The sequence below is a fragment of the Camelus dromedarius genome, chromosome 3, assembly GCF_036321535.1.
Source record: "Camelus dromedarius isolate mCamDro1 chromosome 3, mCamDro1.pat, whole genome shotgun sequence".
NCBI lineage: Eukaryota > Metazoa > Chordata > Mammalia > Artiodactyla > Camelidae > Camelus > Camelus dromedarius.
This window is the reverse complement of record NC_087438.1, coordinates 94038439-94060989: the sequence shown is the minus strand read 5'-3', so window position 1 is coordinate 94060989 and position 22551 is coordinate 94038439. Positions and strand designations below refer to the sequence as shown.

The window sequence follows — 22551 nt, the reverse complement described above, 5'->3', positions numbered from 1 at the left end:
ACAGCCCTCTTAGGGGATTATGATTTTTATTCTTAATTATACAGATACATATTTGGGTCCATGTGTGTTCCTATGTTTTTATGTAAATTAAAAAGGCACTGACAGCCTCACTTCTCCGAGATGCCTGAAAGAGCTTCATTAAAGCGCTAGGGGGATTTCAAATGAAGTTTAAAGGGCCAGAAGAGTATCATTTTTAAAATTAATTTACAAAACCTTGTAACCTTATAGCCAGAGATGAATGGGTTGGTGGGGAAGTGTGAGGAGCAACACGTGAAGAGCTGAGCCTGGGAGGAGGGGGGCGGGGGGCGCCCTTGCCAACGTCTGGAAGAGCTGGAGGGACTGGGGAAAGCAGGCACGACGTGATGACCGTCATCTCCACCGTCATCACCAGCAGGAGGCCCTGCTTCTTCACCCCCGACTATGTGCCAGCTGTTGTATTCAGCTCTGCACACCGCACCTCATGAAACCCAGCAGCCCTCTAAGGAGGGTGCTACTTGTGACCCCCAGTTTTCAGATAAGGAAACTGAGGCACAGAAAGGTCAGGTGACTTCCCTAAGGTGCCACTGAAGAAATGGTGGGGAAAAATAAGAATGATGGTGATGATGATGATACTTACTGACTGCTGGTAACGTGCCAGGCACAGTTTTATGTGCATTATCTCATTTAACCCTCACCAAATTCCAGTAAGGTAAATCCTATTATTAACCTTACTTTACAGATGAGGAAATCAAGACTCAGAGAGGCTTAAAAAAATAAAAAAGCTGCCAAAGGTCACAGAATCAATAAAGACCTCAGACTTGAACCTGAGTCAGTGAGACTTCAGAACCCAAGTCTGTCTCTTCTCTCTCAATCCACAAACTTACAGCATGCTCCCTAATCACAGAGAACAATGGCACAAGAGATGTGACAAGGCAGCATCCCTCCCACTGGCCCTGGGCCTAGTCACCAGGGTCTGTCTAGGTTCTGGATCATCAGGGCCCAGCAACAGAGGTAATCTGGGAAGACTCCCTGGAGGAAGGGGATAAGAGGTAGGCTGGGGAAGAATGGGCTGAAGCACAGAAGACAGTGGAAATGGGTAAAATGGGGGGTGGGGTGCAGGTGGGAAAGGACAAGTATGCTCAGACACAGCTGGCTGGAGACATCAGTAGGCAGATGGGTACAAGGATTGGGAGAGAGGTCTGGCCTGGGACAGACATCTGGGGGTCACAAAACTGTAGGGGTCCCCCCAGCGATCAGGCATGAAGAAAGCACCCCTGCTCCTATTCAAGGCCAGTTCCTGCCTTTGAAACCAAGTCCCACCTCCTGAACCCTCCCAAACCCATCACTCCTGTCACTGTCCTGTCTCTCGAGATCATTAACTTCTGCTCTTTCCTGCATCATTCACGTCAGCATACGAATTTGCTATATTTTCTCCCAGGTCTTAAAAAAAAAAAAAAGCCTGACTTGACCGCCTATATTCTTCTTGAGGTGCCACCCCATGTCATTGTTCCCACTTTGGCAAAACACCTCAAGAGCTGTCTTCTCAGGATAGATTTGTCTTCTCCCATAGTTCCCTGCCTTCTCTGCCCTCCCTGGTCAGGCTTCAGCCTCACCTCCCCACTGGACTGGCTCTCACCAGGTTACCAACAGCTCAGGTGGTCAACGCCCACTCTCAGCAGGCTTTCCCTGAAACCCTCAATTTCCCTCCCATCCCACTGGCCATACCTTCCCCATCACCTTTGCTGGTGCCTCCCACATCTATGTCTACCCTGTCCTCTGTCTCTGAGCCCTCTTCTCTTTCCCTCTCTCCATCCACCATCTCATCCAGTTCTGTGGCTCTAAGTCCCACGGCAATGATGCAAAGTGTCCATCTCCAGCCCTGGCTCTCCTCTCCCCTCCACAAACATGACAGCAAACTTGATGTGATCACTTTTACATCTCAACATAACAGGTTCCAAACTGCACTCCTGATTTCCACTCCCCTAAACCTGCTCTTTCTTCCTCTGCTCTCCCCCCATCCCAGCAAATGGCTGTGTGACTGAGTGAAAGAGTGAAGTCAGGCATAACTCTCAGCTTGAGCAACTGTGTGGACGCAGTGCCAATCCAGCAGGAAATCCTATTAACAATACCTCCAACACACACCTGGAGCCAGCTATGTCTCTCCATCCCCACCATGCCCTGCCAGCCTACGCCATCACCATTTTGCACCTGGACCCCCATACTAGTCTAAACAACCTCCCATCTTCACTTTTGCTCCCCACAATCCATTGTCCATTCAGTGGTCAAAGGGATCTTTCTAAAACACAAATCCAATCTTGTAACAACCAACACCACCATCCTGGCTTCCCATTGTACTTGGAATTATATTCAGGCTCCTAGACACTGCCCCGTACAGCCCCAGATGATCTGAACTCTATCTCACCCATATCATTTACCGCTGCCTCCTGGATTCCTAAATTCAGCTGGTATTGACCATTCTGCATCTTCAACACGCCAGTCTTGTTCAACCCCAGGGCCTTTGCACTTGCAGGTTCATCTGCCTGTAGTGTTTTCCCCTAATTTTCTCACAGCTGACTCCTTGTGATGCAGATCTCAGCTGAACTATCTTGGGGAAGCCATCCCTGAACACCCAGTTTAAAAGAGTTCTCTGTCACATCACCCATTTTTAGTGCCTTAAAGTGTACTTATCACATCTGATAATTTTATTTATTTATATATGTGTACTATCTGTGTCTCTCACAGGGTCCTGAGCCCCAGGAGGCAGGGACCTCATCTGTCATGCTTACTGCTGCCTCCCCAGCATCGAGCACAGCTTCTGGCTCAGACCGTGACATGAGTGACTGCTTCCTCTCACCTCTTCATCCCTCCTCCCCATCACCCACCCACCACCCCTGAGATCCTGGCCTCTCCCACAAGGTCCAGTGCCCACATGGTGAAGATCAGTGTGCTGATTATGTCAGAGCTTAGGGGTAGGGCTGAACGGGAATGGGAATCACGGTGGCTGTCTTTTTCCTCCCAGCGTCAGCCACCACTCCACCTCCCCACTGCCCAGGCTGCCCCGGGCCACACCTGCCCTGGCTTGGGGATGAAATGCCAATCAGGCAGCCTTATGCTCTGGAAAACCAGCTCTGCCAGAAGACTGGCAGGGCTCCAATCCTGGCTCCCCACTTACGGCCAAGGGACCTGAGTAAGTCTCTTCACCTCTTTGAAGGCAGCAAAAAAAAAAAAAAAAAAAAAAGAAAAAAAGAAAAATCAGTGGTTGCCAAGGGTTGAGGGGAGGGAGGGATAAATAGATGGAGAATAGAGGATCTTTAAGGCAGTGAAATGACTCTGTCTGATACTATAACGGTAGATACATATCCTTAAACATGTGTCCAAACCCATACAATGTACAACACCAAGAGGGGACCCCAATGTAAACTACTGACTCTGGGTAATCATGATGTGTCAATGTGGGCTGATCAGTTGTAACAAACGCACCACTCAGGTGAAGGGTGCTAATAACAGAGGAGGCAATGCATGTGTGGAGGCAGGAGTATATGGAAACTCTCTGTACCTTCCCCGCAACTTTGTTCTGAACCTAAAGCTGCTCTATTAAAACTAAAGCTACTAAAAAATTTAAAAATTGTAAAAACCCAGCACCAAGCCTGGCCCCCAGCGTTCCCTTCTGATATGTACCTAACAAAATGTGACTATGCCTCTTTATGCCTTCAGTCTACCAAGGAGCCAAACACAGCCCTGATGCTGTAAATCTATTGTCCCATTGTTAAAACATTGCAGGGAATAGCTCATTGGTAGAGCATATGCTTAGCATGCATAAGGTCCTGGGTTCTATCCCCAGTACCTCCATTAAAAAAAGCTATACTTAAATACTTGCAAAGTATGAGTTCTAATGACAGCCACACTGACAAACTTGTGGTCCACTCAGCCCCTCACACCAGACAAAAAGTTAGGGACTGAGCTCTGCAGTCTTATTACTTGGGCCACCAAGAAAAAGTCCAGCTCAGAATAATCCACAAGTTGTGCACTGATCCTCAGAGTTGTACCAAGATGTCTTGGCCCAAATGCCATTCCAAGCAACCTACGCCATCCACAACAGCCCAGCCCAGCCCAGCCCAGCCCCATGCAGCTTCCTGTCTGCAAAAGCACTTGCTCATGTCACCACCACCACCCCACCCCCGGCCCCTAAGTAGCCCAGGGAGGAAAACAGTGAGGACTACTGGCCCCTCTTTTCACATGAACCAACCACATGCACAACTTGCCCCGGGGGCCACGCAGAGAGTGAGGGACGAGAAATCTGGAAATCCAATGGCCTGACTCCTAATTCCGTGTTCTTTCAACCCCTCTGACCTGAATGGCTTAAAAAAATAGGTTTGGACTTATTATCATCAATACCCCTTTTATACCTCTATTAGTACCAACAAAAATTAAAACCCCTCATTCTTGTCTAGACTTCCAAAGCGCCATCTTTAGAACTCTTTTCAGCTCCATTTATGAATTGGGCTTCACCATAAGCCTATCAGGTTGGTATCAGCCTTCATATTTCACAGATTTTGAACTGAGGCCCAGCAAGGTTTCTGGCTGGCCCAAGGTCACATGGAGCATCAGAAGGCAGGGCAAAGCCACCTGATTCCCAGCCCAGTGCTCCATGCTGTCCACCATCTCCCAGACCTACATGAAACTGCCACTCCAGGCTCTTATAGACCCACAGCTCCTCACCAACTACCTGTTGTTGGAGGGGCCACTCTGCATCCTCCCCAGGGCTTCTCTTCTTGCTGACCTCAGCGCACTATCTTTGCAGTAACAGAGTCCATGCCCCTTGACGATAGAGCTTCTGGAGCTCCACGAACGTATCCGAGTATGCTTACCAAATATCACCACCATCAGATCAGCCTCCAGCTCTGCTCAGAGCACAGCTAATGACGCCTCCCAACCAGTGGGGGCACCAAATGCAGAACAAAGCCCTGAGGACGGGCCAGGAGGCACAAGCAAGACACCAATAGGCACAATGGACAGACCTGAGGTCTGGGCAGGCCTGGGCTCATCTCAGCATGATCCTTCCCTCTGTCCTCTATCTACAGCAGCCAGCGTCTCAACCTGCTCAGCTCTAGAGGCCAGCCTAGCTCAGAGGCCTCACCAAGCCCAAGCTTTACCCCAGGCACCTCAGCCTGGGCAGCACAGGCAGATAACCCCCATTTTCAGGTATGCCTGTGGTCACTGGTCAAGAGCAAGCACTTGGGAAACCTCCTCCCATCTCTGGGACATCCAGCAGACAAGCCCAAACCATGTGGGAAATGTGTAGACAATGGTCCACGGGGCCCTGGTTCGGGAAGCTGACCCTGGGCCAGCTGAGCCCGGCCAAACAGCTGTGGTCAAGGGCAGTGGAGGAACTCAAGAGAGAAAGGGCTGGTTCTCAGGGAAAGACTTGAGCTGACACTGGAGGGGTGAGATAAGGCAGGGAGACAAGAGTCTACAAATATTTAGAAAGTACCAACACCCAGGAAGGACAGGATTACCTTGCTCAGTAACCAAATGTTTCAAGACATCAGGCAAAACTTTGACCATATTAACCGTAAGTCACTTCTTTACATGAAAGTCTCACCAAGGGTGGAGGGGACACCCGACAGTGGACTCACTCTGGCAGCACGTAGTGGACAGAGAATGTTGGTCTGCCAACACAACCCTCAGAGGACTTTCCAGGATGGGGACAACAAAGACACCCATGCAGGCAGGGTCTCCATGTCATCCTGGATGCTGAGCTTCTAGGGAGCATGGGAGGAACTGTTCCACGCACATTCTAATAGTACAGGACCCTTCCCACAACACGACCTTCCCGGAGACAGGCCAACCACGACAAGCTTCCCAGAACCCCTGAGCTTCTCATACAGATGGAAAAAGCCAGGACCAGAGAGGGTCAGGGACCTGCCCCCGTCACACAGGGCACAGCGAGAGTCAGAAATACTCCTTGTCTCTCCCAATGCCCCATCAGCAAGGCCTTTGCACTTTTTAGTTGTACCAGGGGCCCCTCCCAAGCTGTTCAGCCTATTGCATAGCAGCTGACAAGTGGCCCTCATGTGTTTGTGACAGGATCCATTTGCTTCATCAATGGAGCTTTGCTGTAAAGTGTCCTCACTTCCCTAAACATGGTCTCTCCAGGGCTGACAGCACAGAGCAGAGCACACGCCCAGAGAAACGACAGGAAAATGGGTATAAAATTACTTAATAACATCTGATTTACACACCAAGTTCTCTCAACCATGGGGACCCACTGGGAAAAGTCGAGGCAAGATGACCAAAGGTTTGATGGGTCTTTTAAAGTTTTGTTTGGTCGAGATGTTTGCTCTTATTTTAAAAACGTCTTTGTCGCAGATAAAATTGTTCTCTAATTTGGTCATACATTTGGATTTCATTATTTTCAGAATGTATTCCAGACATCTAAAATTAAACAGATGTCATCAACCCCGTTTAGACCCAAAGACTTGTAACCAAACAGTGACTTCAGCCCCAGCGCAATACCGACTTGGAACACTGTGTTTTAGTCATTAAAAGTTTTAAAACTCTGCTCCATTTTTCTCATTTCCTATAATGAGATCTCGTCCCCCTCCTTAAAATACGCCAGTTCTTCAAGGGTCAGTGGAAAGTCAAACTGGAGAGTAAAGCAAATTTAAATATGAAAAATGGAAGAGTGAAATAGGAAATCCTTATCCGCTGAAGCCCTTACCGAGAAACTGAACCTCGGCTTCATCGCGAAGGAGGGGAAATGGTAAGGGCGAGAGACAGAAGCAGTGTGAGTGCAGGAAGGGGATTTGGCTTCTGAAGCCTGAATTCTTTTATCCTTCCTTTTCTGACAGGGATTAGATGAGTGAGAATCCTCCAAGCCTGCTTAAGGCGTCCTGGGGACAGTTAAGAAGAAAAGACAATTCTTTCTCTCCCTCCGATCCTCATCTCCGAGCTCGCCCCCAAATGAATTTGTTAAACGGCATAAGCAGGCTGGAGGAACGTGCCTGTTTGAGGTGCTCAGAATTCACAAGCAGGGGTGTGCAGCCCTCGGGGCGGGCCTGAGCAGTGGCGGAGGGGCACGTGGCTCTGAGGTTTGGAGGTCACGTTTGGGGTCTGGCCTACAGGGCTTCATGACATCAAGAATAAGACAGAGAAGGGGATGAGAGAGGTACAGAGACCAGAGAGGACCTGTGCCCCTCCCATGGTACCTCCAGCTGCTCTGTTCTAAACACGGAGGCCAGCAAGCAGGCCTCTGCCGCTAAGCCCAGCCCCCCACCACACAGAGCAGGTGTCTCAGCCGGGCCTGCTGCCCTCGGGAGCCCATGCCAAACATGCAACTGCCCACTCAGCTCAGGCCCCATTCGGCGGGCTCTTTCCTTCCCCAGACACCTGCCTGGCTGGGGGACCCGACATCAGAGGAGGGAGGTGAGGAGAGCTCTGAGCCACTCACCTAAGCTTCCTGATGCCGCACAGCCTCCCCATCCTCCTCCCCATCAAATAACTCTGGTCCTCACTTCTCTGCCTGGGGCACCCCTGGGCAGAAAACTCCTCATGAAATGGGAAACCACCTTGCTTCTAAAGCATGGCACCTCCCAGAGCTTGTGACCCCAAACACCCGTTCCAGGGAGGGTGCTGAGCCCCAGGCCAGGACATGGCTATAGGTCTGTTTCCATGGGACTGGCAGACTTGGGTCTGCAAGGTTGACCCCAGGAGGCGAGGCAGGCAGGCAAAGGAACACAAACACAGCGACCTCTGAGAGAGAACAAAGGCAAGGGGCTCCTGCTCAGGAGAGAAAGTTGACACCTCCGAAACACATGAAGGGCCCATTCTGGCCCCGAGTTAGACCAGCTCAGTGTGTTCCAAACATGCGAAACCACCTGAACCACCTCCCCAAAGCCGGCTGCAAGTTCACAGATGCACTTACCCTTCAAGTCTTGGGCCCTGGGCCTCGATTCTCTCGTCCACCCCTCACGGTTGATTTGTGAGAATTTGCTCCCCACGACTGGCGAACAGCTTCATCACCCGTGTAAACCTGGATAGAGGCTGTCCGGAGCTCTCTGCTCAGAAGGACGGCATTCTCGGACTTCACCAGTGACGTCTGCCTTAACTGTGGGAGGACAGAGAGGGAGAGCATTTAGTTCTCCTATTTGCCAACCCGGAAGCAACCCATCTTGTTTCACCGATGCGGAAACCGAGGCCCAGGGAAGCAGGTGAGCCTGTGAAAGAAGGTCACACATTAGAACAGAAGATCAAGCATCCAAAGCTCTTCACACTGGAAAACTAGGCTTTGCCGACTTGTATATTTTAATCCTCAGAATTCCCTGGATTTAAATAATATTAGATTTTTCAAAGCACCTCTAACCTATTATCTCAGAGTGAGCCCCACATGCCTGTAAGCAATGCATCAGGCAGGGGGAGACTGAGGTCAAACAGCTGGTGTGATGCTCCAGCTTACACAGAGAGCCAGTGACAAAGCAGGACAAAACCCAGGCCAACCTGCCCACTGGACCACCTGCCTGTCAAGTTGGCGCTTTCACCCATCAATAGTGAGATGCTGGAGCTGCCTGAGGGCATCGTACTTCTGAGATGGGAGCCTGAGGAGGACGCAGAAAGAGAATTAGCTCAACCCACTGGGGAGTTTAGACCCACAGACAGTTTGTGGGAACCACTGAATGCCCTTGACATCACTTCTGAGACCCGGAGGAAGAGCCAGCTGACTGAGAAGACACCCTTACTACCAGGGCCCCTGGAATCTACTCCCACAAAAAACTTTTGGCCAGCTAATGTCATTCATTTCTCTAGTAAGTAGCTAGCAAAGCTCTGAGTACATACAGAAAATTGAAGTCACAAAAGGGACCAATTAGCTGCTAATTATTTGCCTTACTAAAGGATTATTTTTTTTTAACCCTAGGGTTTTTATAAATAGTGAGAGCCCTTCTACAAGCATTTCAGTATAATCCCACTCACAAAGACCCTGAGTACACCAGCCACTGAGAAGCACAAAGCTCCTCATAGCAGGACTTGACAACTGTCCTGCACAAAGCAACTGATGAAAGGCTCCTGTCTGATCTAAACTCCAAGCCTGCCCACAGAAATGATCGGGGCAGGAGAGGGAGCATGACCACAGAAAGGATGCCAAGGAAAGTAGGCCTGGGTGCTAAGACAATCCCCAAAGGGGAAACTGGGAAAGCTCTGGTGCTTGTCGAACCTCAGAGATAAAAACATTCCACAGGCATGGATGGAGTCCCTACTGAGCGCCAGGCACAATACTAGACACTGAGTAAAACAGGGAACTAAACCAACAAGAATCCTGCCCTCCGAGAGCTTACAGTGCGGTGGGATGTCAAGCAGACGCCAAATAGCCAGGCATCGTGAGTGCTAACTGTAAACTCAGCTCTGGACTCTAAAGGAAAGGAACTCTGGTCTAGCAGAGCTTTTAATTAAGGCACCTGAGCTGGCCTGAGGGTCAGGGAAGGCTTTGCCAGAAGTAACAGTTAAGTTTACATCTAAAGGATAAGCACAAGCATGGGTAGGGAAGAAAGCAGTCCAGCAGAAGGACTGGGGTAGGTGTCAGGGACCTGGGGTAGGAGGGAACATGAATTGTTTGAGAAACTGGGTGAGATGGCAGAAATGGCTGGGGAGCAAAGAGCAAGGCGCTGCATGACAAGGCTCACAGGGCACCCAGAGGAGCCTGGTCTTTACACAAAGGACAGTGGGACAGCATTGGAGGGCTTAAGCAGGTGAGTGCAAGGGTCAGTCTGTGTTTTGCAGAGATGGCTCTGGGTGCTGACTGGAGGAGTCAGAAGACAAGGTAAGAGTGGGGCTGGGGGCAGCTAGGATGCTGCTGCAGCTGTCCAGGTGAGAGACAGAGGCGACTAGACTGGCTGCAGTGGGGATGGGCACAAGGGGAGGGATTCAAGAGCTGCAGGACATACGTTAGTTTACAAGATGCAGGGCTGGATCCCCTGGGTGGGGTTAGAGAGAGGGCACGTCAGGGGATGCCTCCTAGGTGTCTAGCCGTGTGAATGGATGGACAGAGACACATTCCCTGGGATGGGGGACCCTGGAGGAGGTGGCAAGGTGGGTGTGCTGAAGTAGAAGAAACAGAGTGAGTCTTACAGCCCTTTGAGACAGCCCCGTGGAGACACGGAGCGTGCAGTTGAATATACAAGTCCCAGGGGAGGACGTGGGCGTGCGCAGCAATGTGGTTCCTTCCCAATGGCTGTTCAGGGACAAGCCCCAGGATGTTACACCTCTTTGCCCACACCCCGTCTCATTTCCTCCTCCTGAATCTTCTTGCAAGGTGATTTCATAGGGAGGTTGCAAGATAGAGCTGCTTGCCACGGAAGTCAGACACCTTGCATGAACAAAATTTCAGTCTTTTTCCCCTAAGGAAACAGCAAGAAAAAAATAGGCTTCAAATCTGGCCATGGGGATTAAGTGTAGACACTCAGAAGGACTTCCTGGCTCCAAGGGTGCAACCCTGGAATGCATTAGTAAGCAGGAGTCTGGGCTCTCCTACCTCTGAGGTCTCTGAGATCAGGGTAGATGGCTGTCTCTTGGGGATTCCTGGAATGCAGTCCTGCCAAGAAGGCAGGAGATTGGACCTGATGATCCACCAAAGCTCCCTGGGCTCCCAAGTGATTAAGCCGTAGTCATAGGAAGCCTGTATACCAGGTAACAATCGCTCCATTCACCAAGCACTCCCCACGTGCAGGTATGGAGCCCAGGGGCTTTATCCTCATTCCTTCATTTGATCCACACAATAATAGCCCTGGGTGAGCACTTCCCCATGTGAAAGATGTGGACACTGAGGCTCAGAGAGGTTAGGTAACCTACCTGAAACCACACAGGAAGTAAGGTACACTACTGGGTTTGAAACCCTTGACTGACACCAAAGCCCATACTTCTCCCTTCTCCCCAACTCCATTTTCACTCTTATTTAAAAAGAGCCTCATATTAAAGTGCTGTTAGAAACATTAGTAACATGGACTACAGACAGGGTGGAAACGACTTATAACAGCATTTCAATACAAACTGCACTATAAATATATAAAGATAATCAAAGTTATAACAAACGGATTACACAAATGTATCCACAGAAGGAAAATTTGCTGCTCATTACCAGAAAAAAAAACTGGGAGAAAAATATGTAAGCAACGTAGAAAGAGACAAAAGGTAAACTTTGTGCATATTTTAAAGGCATTCAATACATTTTGCCAAAGGGCTGTTCAGAAACACTGTGGCCACGTGCACCAGCATTATGGGAATGATCTGACTTCCCCATCCTCATAAAAGAAATTTCTAGATTTGTGAGAATTTGTCCATTCTTCATCATGATACAGATGTGTTACCTCATTGTCTTTTGTCTTTATGATGTTTTAGGTTCCTTTCTAGAAATTCAACTTTAATAATATAGTTTCCAAAGTTACTTATGTCTTGAAAGCTAAAGTCAAAGGATCTGTCATCTGCACAGAGTTTAATTCTGTTCTCCATGGTTGATAAGCCACCATGGCTGGTGGGTGACAGGAGAGGAACCCTGGGAAGGGAAGCAGGGCCTCCCTGGCCCATGGGGCTCACCCAACGTGGCAGTGGTGACTGGCCTCAGCCTCAGCCAACACCCACTGTGCTGCCTCTGCAGCCCCAGAGCCACCTGGAGCTGCTGGACCTGTGCTTGGGGACACCCCTCTCCCCAGCCTCAGGTGGTAGCATGGTGCCCAAACAAGAGGGTCGCACAGGAATCTAGCTGTGCCCTTCAGGGGCCACAGCCCCTCGAGAGGGAGTTCCACACTCAGTCCGGGCTCTCCCCTGACCCAGTGCCCTGTCACAAAGACACACACATGCCCAGCACATGTCTCCAAAACTGTGAAGGATCAGAATGAGCCCATGTGACTCACTCTGCCCACAAGCCTGACAAAGCAGAGCAGGGAAACTGAGCCACCTGACTTTCCCTCCAGCCCCATGTGGAAAGAACTGGGCACCAATGGCACACCATGCCCTCAAAACACACTTTTCTTGCCCATCACCCTACACTGTGGGCAAGGGGAGGGAAGAGCTGAGACGCATATGCCCATCTGTCCCCACATGGCTGCAGACAGGCCAGCTGACAAGCACTCGGCCCAACACCCCATACTTCCCTCTGTGTCACTTCGAGATGGCAGGTAGTTGCTGCAGAGGGAACAAGACCTTCAGAGACAGGAGCAGGGGCCTGAGGTGAGCACCCCCACCCCCAGCTTTGCCGAAGCAGCTGCTCCTGCTGCAAGTGCAGAGCTTACAGTCAGAGAAGCTCTGTGGGCTATGGGTTCCGGAGCCGCCAGAAAGAGGCTGCCCAGGCGGGGGCTAGCAGACTCTGACCACCAGGCTTCTTGGTCGAACCAAGGGCTGTTCTCTCCCAGAAACGGGGCCCGAAGCCCCCTTGTGACTCTGCAGCCTCTTTCTCTCCCCCTTCCCCATGCTGCCCAGCTATGCAAACATAGGCATGTTTGGGGGAAGAACGGTGTTCATATTTAATAACCCTCAAATCTGGCTCCACATGTGGCTATTGTTAGGCAGATTTAAACAGCAATTACAGAGGTACCTCCTTCCTCCTCAGCAACAATCGAGGCCCTTAATCCAGCTAAGACCCAGAGAGTTTAGGGTTGAGCTCACTGAGATGAAGGTACCAGCTTAAGCAGGGCCTGCTCCGGGCTGGGGGAGCTGGAACACGGACAATAGGTCTCCCCACATTCACTCCTTCCTGCCAGCAAAAAAAAAAAAAAAAAAAAAAAAGGAGGGCGGCGGGCAAAGAAGGGACCGCCCAACTGAAGTCTCCATAACAATTCAGCTTCTAGAGAATTCACGCAGAACATTTGCAGAAATGCCTGCGCTGAAAATTCAAAAAGAGAGGCAACATGCCCTGTGGCAGGGGAGGCTCAGGGTGAGACGGGGGTGAGGTCTTCCTCCTTCTAGAACACTGGAGCCCCCTGGCTCCCTGATCTCAACAGGAGACAACACAAACGCCTCAGCTTGGTTTTCAAGGGTACCCACTGTCTGACCAGAGGAGAACATACGTTTCCATAGAGAAAACACCATTGGAGAGACGGGACTGGATGTGTTGGAAGAGCCAAGTGGTGTGCCTTGAGGCATCCCCATCCCCTGAACCTTTGCTCCTGCCAGTTCCCCTGCCAGGAAACCCTCCCCTCCTGTAAGGTCCAGCTCTAAGGTTCGCCTGCTTTCCTGGACTCAGTCTTCTGTGATTGCACCCACGGTATCTGCACAGGCTTGAGGGGTTTGCAGTAAAGACAGCTTGTCCTCAGGGGACCTGTTCCCCTTCCTTAGTTGGAGAAAAAGGCGCAGAAAGACAGAGGCTGTGACTTCTCTTGACTGGCCTGGGCTGGCTCCACCAGCCCAACCCCCATTCTGAAAAGGCAGCTCTTTCTCCCTGACCCAGTGGCAGGGGAGGAAGTGAGCTCCCTGCCCCTGGAATCCCTCCCACGTGGCTGGGAACCCTTTGCTGTGGGTGGTGCGGGACACTGAGTGACTCCACAGTCCTTTCTGGCCCCAGAGGCCTGTGAATTTCTGATGAATCAGCACCTCTCCAGCTATACATGCTTTCAAGTCTAGATTTTCTCTTCCAAGTTCTCTGAAGATAACATGGTTCTTCAAGGTATCACAAAACAATAATGAAAACCGTTTGGTACAAAAGGCCAATTTTGGTCTCAAGAGGTAAAGAAACTGCAGCCAAAATTTACTGAGCATCTCATCCCTGCCAGGCAGGCACCCTGCTGGGGTTCACACGCTCCTTCCTGCAGAGTCTAAGAAAAATGGCTTTGCCTAGCCAGGACCGGATGTGAATCCCAGCATCACCACCTGTGAACCCCGCTTGTGTGACCCTGGGCAAGCTACTTCATCCTCTAATCCTTAACTTCCTCATCAGTAAAGGAATCACAAGGACAGTAATACCAAGTTTAGGGGGTTGTCGTGATGACTGAATTAAGTGAGCTGACACAGTCATTCTCAAAGTGTGGTCCTGGGACCAGCAGCCTGGGAACTGGTAAGGAATGCAGATTCTCGGGCCTATCTTAGTCCTCCCGAACAGGAACCTCTGGAGGTGGGGCCCAGCAACCTGCTTGCACAAACCCTCCAGTGACTGTGATGCATGCAAGTCAGAATCACTGAGCTACGCGTGGGAGGTACTTAAGGATAAGCAGCTGGCGAGCGAGCTGTAGCCACTACTGCAGGAACCACCGCCTGACTCTCTCCCCTCTCCCCTACTGGACCTGAGGCTCAGGAAAGTTAAATCACTTCTCCAAAGTTAAACAGCTAGAACCCAGGCAACACGACTCTGGAGGCCTTCCCACCACACCCTGGTCTTTTCCATTTAAAGCCCAAACCCTAAAGCACAGAAAGCATTCTCCACAGCGGTAAGCAGAGGCTAACATGGGTAAGAGCTGTTAACACTTGGCATAAACCTGCAAGGAGAGCAAAGAGACTAAGAAATGATCCCTCCAAAAACAGGAGGGTGCAGAGCCTCTCTGGCCAGAGATGACTCCACTTATCCTCAGGAATAAAGGACGTGGGATACACAAGCCGAGGGTTCTCCAGGACGCAGCCGCAGGGTGCTCTCAGGAACACCCGGCCATCTTCACAGCACTATTTAAGCTGTGCAGGTCAAGGCATCTATTTCGTTAAGTACTTTTCAAACATTAAATGGAAAGTGCAATTATGAGCTAGTCAAGAGACTTTGCAACTTTCTCCATAGGACTTGATTTCTCGCCCGCAGAGAGGGTAGGCGCGAAGTGCTGTTCACACCTGCAGTCCAGCTGTGGCCTCAGTGCTTTCTGAGCCTTAGTGCAGCCCTCTTCCTCCTCCTCCTCCTCCCAAGGACGGGGCCTCCTTGGCTTACGCTCCAGGCATCTGGGTGTGCACGCACCTACTGTGTGGGGGGCCCTGGCCACATCTGCAGTGGGAGCCTGAGCAAGCCCACGCCCCAGGCACAGGTGGAAACTGGAGTGCCAGCTTCTGGGAAAGTGTTTTGCAGAGAACTCAAGGAAGCCACTACGATGGCAGCTGCCCTGTTTCCTATCTCATCGTGTCACTCAAAATTAAAGACTCCTGTGGGGTCCTCTTCACCTCCAGGAGATAGTACAGATGAGATTTCATCAGCCCAGCACTTAGCACAACGCCTGGCAAGCACTAGGCTCCCAATAAATGTAACATATGTACCAAGTCCTAAAGAAACCTTCTCAGTGTACCACATCCCTCCCCGCCAAGCCTCCCCGCCTTGGCAGAGTCTGCTAAGCTCCCCTGCCCTCCAGACTGTCCCAGGGCCTGTGATGCCAACCTGAGTGGTTTCTACCTCACTTTCACTCATGACACTCCAGACACCTTGGTGTCTTTTAATCCCACAAGGAAACCAAGCTCTGCTTCCCCCCTCCACGCCCTCTGCATATGCTAGTCTCTCTTCTGGAATGCTCCTCCCCCCATTCTTCACTGGGCAGATTCCTCCTCAGTCTTTAGGCCTCAGCTTAAAAGTCACCTCCTTAGAAAAGCCACTCTCTCTAGACTAGGTCTCTCCTGTCACCTCTACCTGCCCTTTGTTTCTTTGATAGCACGCTTCCCAGCTTGCTGTCTCTTTAAGTGTCTTCACTTGTGTTCTGTCCGATGGTGCTCCCCCATCCAATGAAATGTCAGTTTCAGTAAGTGAGGACCACCTCTGTCCTGCTCACCCCCACATTCTCAGTGCCTGGCACACCGTAGCTGCAAACATACTTTTAGAATGGGTAGGTGAATGAATGAATTCCCAGAGAGAAAGACAAAAAGAAAAAGAAAAAGATCTAAAATGAATGAGGAGGGAGAGAGCATCCCTGGTTGCAGGAGGTGGGGGGTTGGGCAGGGGGTTGCAGAGCCTGGCCGGGGGCAGACAAGACTGACACAGTGGTTTTGGACCTGCAGCAGGTGGACAGAGAGTGGCACTGGAGAGCTCGCCAGAGACTGATGGTGACATTCTGCCCTGTCACCTGCTACCCCCAAACCAGAGCACTTCAAACAGGCACTAGGCCATGACCGCCAGGTGCAGGCTGGGGGCTGGGCCCTAAGGGTGGAGACCTTTCCCTTCCCAGCCTACCTGTTCCCAAGGTCTGCTTGGAGTCAAGGCCGGTGGCAGGGGATGGGGACAGGCACCCAGAAGAGGGCAACAGCCTTCAGCACTGTGTTGGCTCCACCAACAGGAGCCTGTTCCCTATATGTGTGCCCTGCTGGGAAAAAAACTCAGCTCCAGGGTGCGGCAGGGGCACCTATAGAGAACACGAGACCCTGCGCCTGGCCCCTGGGAGAGAGCCCTGCCAGTGTTTCCAGTTTGTGAGTTTCTCGAGGCAGATGTGTGCCAGACTGGGCTGGACGATCATCGTAACGTTTGCCTTTCATGGGCGTCTGAGCTTCTCCTTCCCAGACTTCTATTTGAAACAAGCTGTGATGGATGGTCACGCTGATGGGAAGACTAACAGCTGGTCACCATTTATTTATGCAAAGAACCTCGTGCGGGGAGAGACTGCTGCAGACCACATTGCCAACTAAAGACCACTCTGTTACCGCGCACGGGCCCGCTGCCTGCGGCTTCCCACCCAGCACAGTCATCGCTTCCCCGTCGGCTGCTCCCGCTCAGGGAAGGGAGGGGAATGAGGAGGGGTCTCTTCCCGTTCCTGTCCTCACTCACTCCGTGGCCTTAGGCCTGAGTATTTATACAGCGGCTTTGACTGCTCACAGCCAGCTAGGTCCATTAGTTGGATGTAAATAGCTCTCAGCTCTTCAAAGGCCAGGGCAAGCCATTCTGTGAGGTCTGAGTCAGCCCTGCCAGGGTCTCGCATTTCAAGCCTTATTCATCTTCCTGATAACTTCCATAAAGGGCCAACGCTGCCTTTTTGCTACACCAGGCCTGCCAACAGCACCCCCAGTGGGATTTTTACAAGAAATTGGCATCCGCTGAGCTCCTACTGCATACAAAACTCCGGGGAGGGAAAGAAGAGCAGAAAATACATTCGCTGTATTTTAGGGAGCAAGGCACACACGGATAGGAAATCCTGTGGGTCAAATCACACAGAAATGCAAAGAAACCCAGGTCAGGGTTGGCAGGGTGACTCAGGAGGGAGGAAAGCCTAGTGGCCAAGGCCATGGCCCTTGCTGTCAGAGACACTGGACTGGGGTTTGAATTTTAACTCTGCCTCTTTCTAACTTCATGACCAGGAACAGGTGACTTCAACTCTCTGAGCTTAGGATTCTGGGGAGGACTAAATGAAACAGTCTATGAGAAGCACTGAGCATGGTGCCTGGCAGAAGGGAACCATTCAAAAAGCATCAGCTATGGTTACTGTGGGAGCAGCTTTCTGGAGAAGGTGAGTTTTGAGGCTTTGGTAGAAGTGAGAGATTGAGACCCACTCCCCAGCTTGTCATCCTGCCCTTGATGGGTGGTGACATCAGCACATGCTGCCTCTCTGATCTGGAGTCAGAGAAGAGGAAAGGAACAGGTACTGGTCCTCCAACCATGGACAGAACACTCCACTCTCAAGAGACACTGAGTCTTCCAGGAAAAGGGAATCAAAATCCCGTAGCAAATTAGCCCCATGGAAGAGACTAACCAAAAAGCACAGGGTCAGACAGTCCTCGGTCTGGGATAGCCCTGTCACTTCAGGAAGCCAAGTCTGAGCCATGGCTGTGGGTCAGGGCACAGGGGTGATGGGTGCAGGGAAACAGCACACTTCTTGGCAACACTTCCTCTGTCTTGACTGCAGGGAGGAGCTTGAAGGAGAGGATCCTTGTACCCTGACAGGGAATTTTCACTGGCTTCCATTGCAAGCTCTTTCCCACCCTTTGTCTCAGAACACCTTCACAACTACCATGAGGGATAGGAGGAGCAGGTAGAAGCATCATCTGAAGTTTACAGAGGAAAAACCGAGGATCAGAGAGGTTAAGCAACTCATCCAATGTCACACAGCAAGGCGGTGGCAAACCTGGAACTCAAACCCCGTCTTCCAATGCCTGATCCAGTCCTTATGACCAGCCTTACCTGACTTTCTCCCTAGTATCCCCAGCTGCCAAAAAGCAGGACTGTTTAGACAGTTCAAGTATATACCACAACACAAAAAAACCCTTCAACTAGTCATGAGACTCCATGGGCACAAACAATGTAATACATATGGCCACTTCCCAGTTGTTCCCAAGATGGCAGAAGAGTTCCCAGGGTTAAGACAAGTTCTCAAGAAGGAGCCAACTTAAGTTTTTGTCAAGACGTAATGGCAAGATAAACCATAGTGTGTCCACCCTGTGGAATACTATCAACCACAAAAGAAGAATGAGGTTGACTTTGAAGTACTGGCATGGAAAGAACACCGGGACACTGGTGAGTGAAAACTGCAAGATGCTGGATGCGGCAGGCGACATGATCCCACGGATATGAAAAAAGCAGTGAAAATAAAACCACTGGATTCATAAACATACATGCACAGAAAAACATCTGGCAAGACCCATACTCTATAAGATATTTTCCATGTACCTCTGCAGATCCACTCTGCACTCTTCTCCAGCCTGCTGTGTGCCCCAGGGGCTGACCTGAATAAATGGCATCAGTGGGTTGCCTTGCCTTCCAGCCAAGGGTGAGCACCAGCACGAGATCACAGGAATGGAAGAGAATGAGACTGGAGTATTCATTCTCCCAGTTTCCACCTATGGGCTCTCCCAGAACTGGCCATAGCCCTCAACCAAAGGTTCTGGCTCCTTTCAAGACACCCCACTCTTCTCCCAGGTTCAGTTCCTTGGGCTCAAAGGTGAGAAAGGCTTCCCTGGGGGGTTGCACGATGACTTTATATACTGTCCCCCTATTAAAACATCCTCAAATTATCCCAGTTAGAATGTGCCATCTGTTTCCTCCTATGACTCAAATTCAAAAAGACACATGCACCCCAGTGTTCACAGCAGCACTATTTACAATAGCCAAGACATGGAAACAACCCAAATGCCCATCAACAGATGACTGGATAAAGAAGTTGTGGTATATCTATATAACAGAATACTACTCAGCCATAAAAAAAGAATAAAATAATGCCATTTGCAGCAACATGGATGGACCTGGAGATCATCATTCTAAGCGAAGTAAGCCAGAAAGAGAAAAATAATACCATATATCACTCATATATGGAATCTAAAAAAAGAAAAAAGAAGATGCTAATGTTTCCTCCTATGACAAAACCCAAACTGGTACCAGTGCTTACCTGGGGTGGGGACTAGGAGAAGAGAGGTGTAAACACCAGCATCTGAAGCTTAGAGAGCTACACTGACTTTAGCCTTTTCAGTAATTATGTGCTGTGTGTTTGCTTTTTATAGTAAAACTGTTAAGCATATATAAAAATGGAGAGAACACATAACAAGGTCCCAGGTTTTGTTGCCCAGCTCCCACTATCATCAGATTCTGACCAGTCTTCTTTCAACTATGCCCCCCCACGCCACTCCCAACCATAAAGCAAATCCAAGACAGCATATCATCTGTAATGTTCTAAATTTACAAGGAAGCTATATTTCTATATTGCCTGAGTAACCAAAAATTAATCAAAAACAATGGAATTCTCAAAGCTATAACTTCCGCAGGTGAGAAGATTCCATCCTTGTTTTTGGTTTGTGACCTGGTCAAGGCTTTTCTCCTGCCATTTGTCCTAGAACCATGGCTTAGGGGCTGGCCAGGTGGCTGTGCTGGCCCCTTCAGTGGGCCGAGGGCCTAACTAGCACTGGATGTCCTTGCCAACCTGTTCTAAATGTGGAGGGTCTTGTTACTAATACAAAACCACAGGAATACCTCCCAGCTGCACATCAATTTTTAGGTTCTGTTTGGCTTAGTTTTTTGTTTTTGTTTCTCTTAACTTTTTATTGAAAAACAACTTTATGTTTGTGAGTTTCATTCCACATTGATGCATATAGGAGTAGGTTGTTCATTTTCATTGTAATATATAGTATTCCACCTTGTGAATATATACCATAATTCATTTATCCATTACTCTTGATGGGAATTTGCATGGTTTCCTATTTGGAGCTACTGTGAACAGCGTTGTTATGGACATTCTAACATATGTCTTCCAATGTTCATAGGCACGTGTTTCCGTTGAGCATATACCTAGAATGGAAAGACTGTGTCATAAGAAGGCATGGGTTTAACCTTGGTAGACGTGGACAGTTATCTAGAATGTGTATGACTTCTGGTATTCAGTATCCTTGCCGACACCTACGTATTGTCTTGGTTTGCATGTTTGTTTTACTTTAGTCATTCTGGTAAATGTAGTGTATCTCACTGTGGTTTTAATTTGCGTTTCTCTAATGACTAATGAAGCTGAACACTATTTCACATGTTTTTTGGCCATTTGGATGTTCTCTTTTACGAAGTATCTTTTCAGGACATTTGGATGCCCTCTTTCACAAATTATCTTTTCATTTTCCCAGTGAGCTGTCTTATTTTTCTTATCAACTTGCAAAAGTTATTTATATATTCTGGATGCAAGTCATTTGTCAGATGTGGGTCTTACAAATGTCTTCTTCCATGCTATAGATTACCTTTTCACTTTCCTAATGGTGTTTTTTGATGAAAAGAAGTTTGTATATTTAATATAGTCAAATTTATCAACTTACTTTCTTACATGATTGGCAGTTTTGTGTCTTGGTCAAGAAATATTTGCTACACTGCTCTCAGTTTTTATGAAGATTCTTTTAAGAGGGAAAAAAAACTACTGGAAACTGAGAAAGAAAAGCCCTAGGAGACCACTAATGGAGCCACCAAGTCAGCAGCTCCAAGAAGCAGTTGATGTGTGGCTGCCCAATTTTTGCAATTCCCTTGTTAGCAGCCACTTGTCAGAACCAAGGCGTTTCTCACCAGTAAAGATTTACCTTAGACTCATCTCCATCAAGAGAAAAATGTAGAGGTTAAAGTATTTCTTTGATGCTTAAAAAAAAAAAAAATACTGGATATATAACAACATGCCACCGACAAGCAAAGAAAATGAGAGGAAGGGTTCTGGAACTATAAGGAATAGCAAGAAAATGCCAGCATTAAAGCTGAAATGGCTTCCCCAGGGTAAGCGTTTTTAGGAAGAGCAATTATCTTTCATTGGGGCCCCTTCACTTCAACGAGAGGTTCACATCCTATCCTATATGAAGAGACTTCTAAAAACTTCCACCATGGGGCATTTCTCCCACTGAAAATAATAAATGCAAACATGATTAACACAGCTAGTGGTCTTATCATCACCAAATATGTCAATCCAAGTAATTTTATTTATTTGTTTATTAATTTGGGGGGGGTAGGTAATCAGGTTTATTTATGTATTTATTTTAATGGAGGTACTTGGGGTTGAACCCAGGATCTCATGCATACTAAGCATGCACTGTACCACTGAGCTATATCCTTGCCCCTTAAAAGCATTTTTTGAAATGTTTTTTTAAAGTTCCTTTAAAATAGCTATATTCACTGTTTATTCAGCAATAAGTCTGGAAGGTAATAGTGCCCTCCTAAATCCAAACCTCTCCTCACATCTAAAAGCAAAACCAAAAACCAAACACACAAACAAAAAAACTAAGATTGACAAAGGGGGAAAAGACAAGAAAAAAAATCTACACATGACCCATGCCTTCCGCATTACAAGGAGTTAGATAATACCATGAACTTTTCAAATTACAGGTAAGTAGAGAAATAAGCACCAGATTCCAACAAAGCACCAACTAGTGCTGCAAGTCTGTTTGTATAGAGAACTAAAAGGCGAGTCTTAAGAAAGTCCATGGGAAAAAGGAAAAGGGAGTGGAGGACATAGATAAAGCATAGACAGAATCATTCCAGAAAAGAAAAGTCTAACACTAAAGTCTATTAGACCTCAATAAAGCTGCAGGGAAGAAACACTAAATGCAAAGCAATGAACATGAGTCTGAAACTTAGTAGTTCACAGTACTGGCTGCATGGAAGGTACTTGAAACTGAGTAGGGTCAGAGGTGGCAATGATAGAGAATTATGGCTTGTAGAAGAAGAAGGAAATAAAGAAAGAAGAGGTGTTGCCCCTTAGAGGTAAGGGGTAGTTTTTTAAAAATGGAAGAAAGTAAGAGGGGGAAGCTAAGAAATTTTCAGGAAAAAAAAGAGTGCAAGAAACGAAACACACCACCTCCTCTTCCTCCCCACTCTCAGCACTACCCATTCAACAAACTGCACTTCACTATACTGACAGAAGAGGGCACTCTTGAAATAGGAACTCTCTCCTCAAAAACGCCTAGAAGTGGGAGGGGAAAAGACTAATGCCAGGCTTGGCTACTATAAGAAGATAAGACAAAATATGAATCAAAACATTTTAGCTAAAGAAAATCTGCCCTCCCCAAAAAATCAACCATGAAGCAGAAGAAAACTATAAAGTAAAGTTTCAAGCTGAATTAAATATTATCAAACAAGCATTTAAAGGTTAAAAAAAAAAAACTAGATTCACAAATAAAAACTAAGAATAAAAAGGACTCAAAAAATCAGGAAGAAATGCAGTGAAAGTTGGTCAAATTCAGGAAAAAAATTGAAGAAAAAGTCACAAG

The 22551-nt window shown here is 48.6% G+C and overlaps 1 long non-coding RNA gene across 1 annotated transcript in view; it reads right to left on the bottom strand.

Annotated features, from left to right (window-relative positions):
- LOC116152278 (uncharacterized) overlaps nucleotides 1–22551 on the bottom strand; it is a 214727-nt gene that overhangs the window by 109989 nt on the left and 82187 nt on the right. Inside the window, exon 2 of the long non-coding RNA XR_004135871.2 lies at nucleotides 7904–8086. This is a non-coding gene — a long non-coding RNA (uncharacterized LOC116152278). The remainder of the gene's footprint in view (nucleotides 1–7903; nucleotides 8087–22551) is intronic.